Raw genomic sequence first — 9112 nt, forward strand, 5'->3', positions numbered from 1 at the left:
TGCATTACAATCTGTAACTTTCAGCTGAGCCGTTGTGGCTAGACATTTCCACTTCACAATAAAAGCACTTCCAGTTGACCGGGGCAGCTCTAGCAGCACAGAAATTTGACAAACATACTTGTTGGAAAGGTGGAATCCTATGACGATGCCACGTTGAAAGTCACTGAGCTCTTCAGTAAGGCCATTCTACTGCCAATGTTTGTCAATGGAGATTGCATGGCGGTGTGCTCGATTTTCTACACCTGTCCGCAACGGATGTGGCTGAAACAGCCAAACTCACTATTTGAAGGGTTGTCTTCTGTATATACATACTTTTGTATATACAGTGAACATCTAGTATGACAAGTTTCATACCGGTTGTATTTCTGCCTGCTAGAACAGCAAATAGTTAAAATACAAAAGAATACATCAAATAACACAGGGAAACAATATAACAACGCCCTGAGAAGCAAAGAAAAACATACAAAATAAGTTACCCCTTCCTTTGTGAGAAATGGAGCTGTTGGGAGTGTACGTAACCCTTCACCTGCCATCTAGCTCCTAAATTCTCAGGCACCCCTCACCTCTGCAGCCTGGCAGGCCCATCCTTGGCCTCCCAGCCCTCCCCCAACTTGCAGCATCGTCCCTGAGCATGAGGCTGGAGTCAAACAGGTTCCACAGGATAGCGCCCGTGCTGGCAGACATACTCCAAATGCCATGGCGTGAAGGCAGTCATTAAGGGAGGATTAGGGGAAAACAGTCAAATGCTCATGGTAACAGCCAGACCGGTCTGATAAAGACAAAAAAACACAACTCAACCACTTTTTACATCCAAACATACATAAACAAAAAAGGTGTAGTTTGTGCTTGTGACACATGCCCAACTTGCTTTTCCATATCAGAAAAACAAAAAATCAGGTCAAGCTTGCCCAAAGCCAAAAGCATGACTGTTTAAAAAGAAAAATACACTCCTTTGATTGCATGAATACATTTACCCCTCCTCCCGCTCTCTCTCCCAGATTCTCCCCAAAAAGAGAGGAACAAGTGTATGTGTGAAGTGTCACATGACAGCCAGCCAGTCCTTTTTATTCCAGCGACTTACTGTGTCTCTTTGTCATATAAAAACTCACTCCCCGCCTTCCTATCAAAGGCTCAGAATTCTGGTTTGGTGACATTTCCCCCCGGCAGTCAAATCTAAATAGAAAGCAAGAGGCCTTTATTCAAAGAAGCAGAGCCCTGAGGTTCCCCATGCAAAGTGCTGTTTCAGGTTGACAGGACTCCATAGCAGTGGAACGACCAACGACATAGGAGTAGAGGGGTCAATAACAGTCCTGTCGCCACTCACTTTGACTATTCAAAACATAGTGGCCCTCAGCCGTGCAGTCATCCCTGATAAACCAGGGCCATACAGCGTGGACCTTCAACCAAACTAGCTTGTGAGCGGAACAGTTACCACAACAGTTCTACTGGTGTACGGCTAACCGAAACTATGTGGATTGGATTTGCTAGAGGTTATCAGACACATTGGGAGCACTAGCAATACAAATAGAAGAGGAAACATATTGACAAAGGACATGTTTGTCCTCGGGTAAAACATAGGACAGAATTGCAGATTATGTTGCTGACAACTAAAATGATATAACACAAGGTAGTTGTCACACTAGTCAATCTAGTAAATCTGTCTGTTTTCAGTCACTGGACATTCCATAAATCAGCTGTAACAAGACACCTGGGTTGCCCAGAATAACCAGGGTGTCCTTTTCTCTGGGCACACCCCACAGAACCGGCCAAGTCATACAGCAGAGAGAAGAGAGGCAGGAGAGAGAGAAAAGAGGAGAGCGAGAGCTTGTTTGAAGAGTACCCCCCACAGTTTTTTCCCCTCTAGTCAGGAACAGAAAGAGAAATTAACTCTGCTCAGGCGTTTCTTTTACGCCTGCTACGTTAGGTTGGCCGTGTTGTGACCCTTAGGGGAATGGAGAGAGGAGATGGATTTAGGGAGTGAGTGCAAAATACTGGGTGGTACCTGAGATATTCAACTGCATAGAATCTCAGAATCATTAGCACCGGTGTAAATGGATCAGAGTTGGCCAAACAGGACAAGGCAGCTCACCTTTGAACCCTAAAGTAAAGACGGACTGTCAACCTGCACTGCAGGTGGGGTTGAGGAGGGGGTAAGGCCACAAGCAAGGAAAAGGATTTGTCTGGGAAATCTATTGGAATTACATGGTTCTGGCAGTTTGGCCGCTGAAGTAAGTGAGCCCAATATTAGCAGTCAAACAGCTGCTCCCTGTCCTGGGTGATCTTGTTCGACTGTGCTAAAATGATGGAGTGAGGAACATGGAAGACAGAAAGACACAGCAGGAGAGAATAGTCTAGTCTGACAGGAAATCTCTGCTCATGAGCGGTGTCCCGCCTACCGAGGGATGTTAATGTCCATTGGAGTTTCTCAACCCCAAGTACTGGGCTGCTAAGTTAAAGGTCCAATGGAGTCTATCTTAATATAAAATCAGTTCTGGGTAAGAATCAAGTACTTTAATGTGATTGTTTTCAATTAAAATTGTGAAAAATAAACAAAAATAGCTTCTTAGCAAAGATACATTTCTCAAGCAAATCTTTGCTAGGACAGTGTGGGGGTTGTCTGGGGAAAACTGGCTGTTATTGACAGAGGGGTTTAGAACTTTCTTATTGGTCTATTAACTAAATTACCACCTGGTAATTTTTCCAAACTCAGTGTAGAAATATATATAAAACACAGGAAGAAAAAAGGTACTGCACTGGGCCCTTAAATATTTCCCCAATAAGAACACATTCTTAAAGGTAGACTCAGCTAAATAACATTGCCATGAACAGCACCGCAGATATTGAGACGAGCGAGATGAGACTTCACTCACAAAGTCACACACAGTATCTGCGCATGTGCACGGGTTCGCTTCACGCCGTTACAGCGTGGCAACCACGGGACCAAAACAGTAGAGAAGTTGAGCCTTGCGCTTCAAAGCTTTTAGATGTTGCGGAAATTGACCCACTATGCTGTTTATTTGACCCACGTCATATCGCCGAGTCTACCTTTAATGTAAACAAATCATACCAAGACTTGTATGTTTATCTTTTAATGTAATGAGTGTCATCATTGTTATAAAGCACAAAGAACACAAATGATATGACAACTCACAATATAGCTATGCAAAGCAGATATCCTAAATCAACAACTGTATGGTCAAATGAAGGGTGTAAATAAGTAAGAAACCAACATCTCACCGAGAGATGATCCCAACTAGTCTGGCCGTGGCAGCCCCAGTCATAACAGTGAAGGCATGATATTGTAATAGTAAGAAATTCCATATGGCTAAAAGCAGGATCATAGGAAAAGAGGAAAATCAGCACTATCACTGACCAAGCCCCATAATCCCAAAAGCTGAAATCCAAAAACTAAGATTTTAATCCCATTCATACCATGCGCTCACAGAAATCCAGGGGGATGAAAATCTGTATAAAACATAACTAAATATCCCTCCTGCTTTACAAAGGACAGATAATTCAGCTCATCCCCTGATAGTGATGCTCATTCTAGTGTCATCTCTCAGGTGAACAAGTTTGGCCAGGAGGCCAAACGCCACATTCTGATTGTGCTTCTGGAACCTGATTGTAAAGGCGAATGTTAGTGAGTATGACCGTCATCTGAAGTGTCAACTCTGCTAGTCTGGGAGACACTGACTAAAGTCTCCATGAATGGCACTATATGTATAGACATACTCCCGGTTCACCCTCCTGGACATTGTGAGATGTCATGTGTTACAGAGTGGCACAGTTCCTGCCAGATGTCAACACGAGGCAGTGGATGATATAAGGTTACAGCGGGGTCGCAGTTTAAATGAAATGTGCACATTGACACGAGTGAAAATATTTTTGTCAACAGCTTACTTGAGACTGACACTGAATAGGAGGGGGCAGTAGTGTGTGGATGTGTGCAAAGCATCTTATGTTCTACTGCCGGTGTGTTGTGTGTAGTGTGGTGTTCTGACCTGTAAGCAAGTAATGGGATGAGAGCTATGCGATGAGAGAGCCTGCAGGCCTGAATACTGTAGTCACTGATTAGACTCAATCACACTTGCATGGTGAGAGAAACCACAGTGGAGCTCAGATTCCTGTGAGTAAGACTGAGAAATTAGGTGACGACTATTCCAGGACTACAGTTAAATCACTTAATCTCCTGGCACAGCCATAAAAGTGAATACATTCTTCAATCTGCTGGATGGCCAGTACTGTGTAAAGGTGTAGACATGTGGGGAGGATTCATGAATTTATGTTTAAGTGCAGCAAAAAAAATGAAAAACGCATCCACGTTCAGCAAATAATATCCTACAACTTTGAGAGACAGGCACCCAGAACTGCTAAAAAAAGGGTTAGTTATGGAGTTGGCAATCGGGCCAATCCCTCTATTGAAAGTAATATGATATTTTATAAATCAAGTGTCCACAAATCCTTACAATGCCCTTTTCATCCATGGCTAGTGCCAACACAGCATGTTTTGCTCCAAGTCACATTAAGTTCTTTAAGTAAAAAAGATACATGAAGTAGGGTAGCCTATACTCAAAATGTGACAATGGTAAAGGACTAGCCCACTGACATTTAAAGTACACAGAAACCGCAAGTATTATGGTTCCATTTGGATACATGTAAAGAATAAAATAAAATGAAGGTAAAAAAAGGTTCCTGAACTACAAGCTCGCTGATCAGTACAAAATACAAATACATTAAATCTTTATATCTTAAATTGTTACCTTGATACATACATACACTTAAATATAAGCTGCCATATACTCGTACTACCTTAATACTTTACATCAAAATGAAACAGCTAAAGCGCAAGTGCTTTTGTGTACCAAGCAAAATAAGATTTTAATACATATTTGTAGATTACTGAATTTAGCTACTCACTGGCTAATATTCGAGATGTACTAACGTTACAACCGTCCACCTAAATGTTGTCCCACATCCCACAGTTGAAAAACACCTCTCTTTTATATAATTTGTATAATTTATACATGATTCAGAAACTAATATATTTACTCAAATGTATGTTTATTAACCACAATTATCGATATATATTATGGTACCCCTGAATCCAGCCGAAGCTGGGCTGATGTCTTTCAGCCAGAAAAAAAAGCGGTGTGGAAATGGGCTTTGAACGCCATCTTGTACGTTGCAGCTGCTTGGGCCCTGAATACAGGAACCCATTCATTCAAGGAGGGAAGCGAACTAGCAAGATTAATTCATCTTTGTGAACCAGAAATTACAAATATCCCCTTTGAAAAACGGAAAATATTTAACGTGACAAAGATAGTATGGAACATCAAATAACTATATTGGAAAACTGAACCTGGTGGCGTCCTATAGTCTCAAAATGTAACAAATATGCGAGTTCTTTCAACCAGCGATTCACAATGGCAACATTGTTGTTACTCGTTCTCAACATATGACGACAATTTCTGGTTCGACAAAACTAAAAGCCCCGTTTAGAATGTTTGCCGCTTGTAAATGTTGACATAAAAAAAATCCCCTCCCTACACTTTCTTTTCAATTCTAGAAAGTAACAGGATTAGCTGCTTCCTCGTTACCCATTTCCTCTAGTCTACTCCATGAAAGACCATTCACACTGGAGCGGACAGAGGTATGGCTATTCGGTGTAACCACTTGTACAGTAAAACCTATGGCCAGGTTGAACAGATTGTAGAAATCCAATTAACGTTAATTTACTTCCTCTGTATATCAAATTAAGGCCAATCAAATGCTGCCAGCCCGTACACTAATAAAGTAGCAAGCTGGCTAAACATACTGCTTACTAGTTAGCAATATAACGTTAGGGGGCTGATTTATGCAATATCTAGCTCGTCATAAATTAATAGACAACTTGTTGCTGATTTTAGGTGTATTAAGGCCATAATCTTGTACCACCATAGTTATCACGCCAGATATGATAGCTAACTGTGACGCAAGATCATTTGGTGGCTGGCTGACATAATGGCTGTTCAGCGAATGACAACGTAAACAGATAGCTAGCAAACTAGGCGATAGGTGTCGAATGTGTCCAGCCTAAACCCAACAGCAGCAGCTCCATCTTGGTTGGCTACTGTTGCAGGCTCACACGCACAATCGGAAACATGTCAAGCTTCTTGCTAATTGCAAACGTAGGAAGTAGTATGGCTTTCTATACCGTCTCCGCCTGTGTTATGGACTACGAAAAAGTGTGCGTGGGGGTGCACTGATAGCTAACTAGTTAGCTTTCGGCTCCAGTGATGTTGAAATAGCCATTTTTCGTCTCCTATTACCACCTAACGTTACTTGTTACAGTTGTATTATAACGCACAAATCCTCTATGCATTATATGACCACTTAATCATTGGTAAAATGTCAGATGCATTAAAACATTATGCATCACCATCTATGACATTTGGTATAACTTAGTTAACTAAATTAGTATTTAAGGTGGTTGGATGTAGCTAATTTGCTAGCAAGCTTGTTATCTAGGAATGTCAGCAAACGTCTAACACAATCATCTTGATTTACAAAAGCCAATTAGACTGAATATTAGTTAACTAGCTACGTTTGCCATTTTGTTAGATGCGTGAAAAACAGTGCAACTCAAATTCAGACGTTGACAGTTTTGTTAACTAGCTTTAACTAGTGATCTTACGAAAGAAGCTAAGTTCCACTAGCTTGGAGGCTTACATTTAGCTGCCAGCTAGCTAGCCCACTCACTGGTATTGCAAAACCTAAGCCATGGCAAATAGCTAAACCACACCATAATAAAAACTTTGCATAAAGTTAGTTATATTGTGACTACCTACAACCACAACTCAAATAAGTACAACATCGAATAATATAAAGTGTGTTTTGTGCTTTTCCAACTACCTACCTACCCACACCCCGTTAGCTTCAACCAGCGAGTCACTCAACTCAATTTAACCCCTTCCGCCTAGCTTCCTAGCTAGGCACCCCAGACAATGTTAGCTACAGAAGTTAGCTACGTGTTTAGAAAAATAAGTTGACATTAATGCGTCCCAACTCATAACTTACTTACCCGTTTCAGTCGAGGGTATCCGTTGTTTATATCGCATTGACTGGAAACAGCGAAGATCTACTCCTCTCCACCTAGCTAATACACAGACTAGATCTAGCAAGCTATCGAGGAGTGGCACTCCCCGAACAGAGGTTTCGATCCGCCAAGAGGAGAAACACCGGTACAAAGATGAGGAAATGTTCACCCTACTAAACCAACGCTTTGTGGAAAAACACTGCGTTTGAGAGTCTATGGGTGGTCTTGTATTTCACAACAGTCTCGTTCCAATCTTCTAACTATCCTTCTGGTCTTTCCCACCGTAGTTCCCCTGTTCTCTCTTCACACCACCAGTATCTCAAACGCTTCCCCCGGCCATCAAACAGCAGAGATGGGCGCGGTAACCCTGCTCTCAGCTCTAGGAAACCCCACGTTACGGCTACGTCATAGCGCACGACAAAGGGTCGTCGTCGTTTCAAAAATCTGATCATTTGGGGGATTTGGTACAATATTGATGTAGTTTAATACGAGAAAAATATCCCGCTTCAAAATATTGTATTTTCATATTTTAGTTTGTACTCCCTTGAAATTCCATTCATGAACCTTATAGCATTTTTTTGTGATAAAACAAACAAGATAGACTACTACTTGACAACCACCAGTCTACTCTAGCTAAAGTAAGACGGTACAGCTGGGCAATTTAGGGAAGTAGTCAATAAAGGCTCTGGCTGGTCAGGCAGGCTGGACAACAAATTGTGTTTTCATGATTTGCTGGTATTCTAAATGTTCTAGTATTCTGATTTCAGCGATATAGTTGTGCATACAGAGCTCTCCATTTGGCAAATCTGACCATAACTATCCTCCTGATTCCTGTTTACCCACAAAAAAAACTAAAACAGGAAGTACCAGTGGCAAGCTCAATAAGGAAGTGGTCTGATGAAGCGGATGCTAAGATACAGGACTGTTTCGCTAGCACAGACTGGAATATGTTCCGAGATTCATCTGATGGAATTGAGGAATTTACCACATCAGTCACGAGCTTCATTACCAAGTGCATCAACAACATCATCCCCACAGTGACCATATGTTTATATCCCAACCAGAAGCCATGGATTACAGGCAACATCCACACTGAGCTGACGCTTTCAATGAGCGGGACACTAATCCAGACACTTATAAGAAATCCTGCTACACTGCCCGACGAACCATCAAACAGGCAACAGGTCAGTACAGGACCAAGATCGAATCCTACTGCACCAGCTCTGGTGCTCGTCTGATGTGGCACGTCTTGCAAACTATCATGGATTACAAAGGGAAATCCGTCCGTGAGCTGTCCAGCGATGTAAGCGTACCAGACAAGCTAAATACCTTCTATGCTCGCTTTGATGAACCATGCACGAGAGCACCAGCTGTTCCGGATGACTGTGGGATCTCGCTCTCCATAGCCATGTGAGTATGACCTTTAAACAGGTTAACATTCACAAGGCTGCAGGGTCAGAGGGATTATCAGGATGCGTAATCCGAGCATGCGCTGACCAGTGGGCAAGTCTCTTCACTGATATTTTCACTCTCTCCCCGACCCAGTCTGTATTACCTACATGTTTCAGAAAGACCACCATAGTCCCTTTTCCCAAGAATGCCAAGGTAACCTGTCTAAATGACTATCGCCCCATTGCACTCACATCTGTAGCCATGAAATGCTTGGAAAGGCTGGTCATGGCTCACATCAACACCATCATCCCAGACCCACCCCAATTCGCATAATGCCCCAACAGATTCACAGATGACGCAATCTCTGTCACACTGCAATTTCCCGCCTGGACAAAAGGAACACCTACGTGAGAATGCTGTTCATTGACTACAGTTCAGCTTTCAACACCGCCACATTGAATGAGAAAGTTAGAGGCATAAATATCATACCCCCTAAAAAATGCCAACCTCGCCTGTTATTGTAATGGTGAGAGGCTAGCATGTCTTGGGGGTATGATATTTCTGCTTCTGTAACTTTCTCACTCATCATTTACAATTCATTCAGGATTATCTGTAAAAATTGTAGCTTTCACATTAATGTAGAAG

At 42.2% G+C, this 9112-nt stretch overlaps 1 protein-coding gene across 3 annotated transcripts in view; it reads right to left on the bottom strand.

Annotated features, from left to right (window-relative positions):
• LOC115102273 (guanine nucleotide-binding protein G(I)/G(S)/G(T) subunit beta-1-like) overlaps positions 1-7430 on the bottom strand; it is a 57899-nt gene extending 50469 nt beyond the window's left edge. For all 3 annotated transcript variants that reach the window (XM_029622049.2, XM_029622053.2, XM_029622054.2), the window contains exon 1: positions 7061-7430. The gene's annotated coding sequence lies outside the window, so the exon portion shown is untranslated. The remainder of the gene's footprint in view (positions 1-7060) is intronic.
• Between the last annotated feature and the right edge of the window lie 1682 nt (positions 7431-9112).

Source organism: Oncorhynchus nerka, linkage group LG20 (assembly GCF_034236695.1).
Source record: "Oncorhynchus nerka isolate Pitt River linkage group LG20, Oner_Uvic_2.0, whole genome shotgun sequence".
In the NCBI taxonomy this organism is placed as follows: Eukaryota; Metazoa; Chordata; class Actinopteri; order Salmoniformes; family Salmonidae; genus Oncorhynchus; species Oncorhynchus nerka.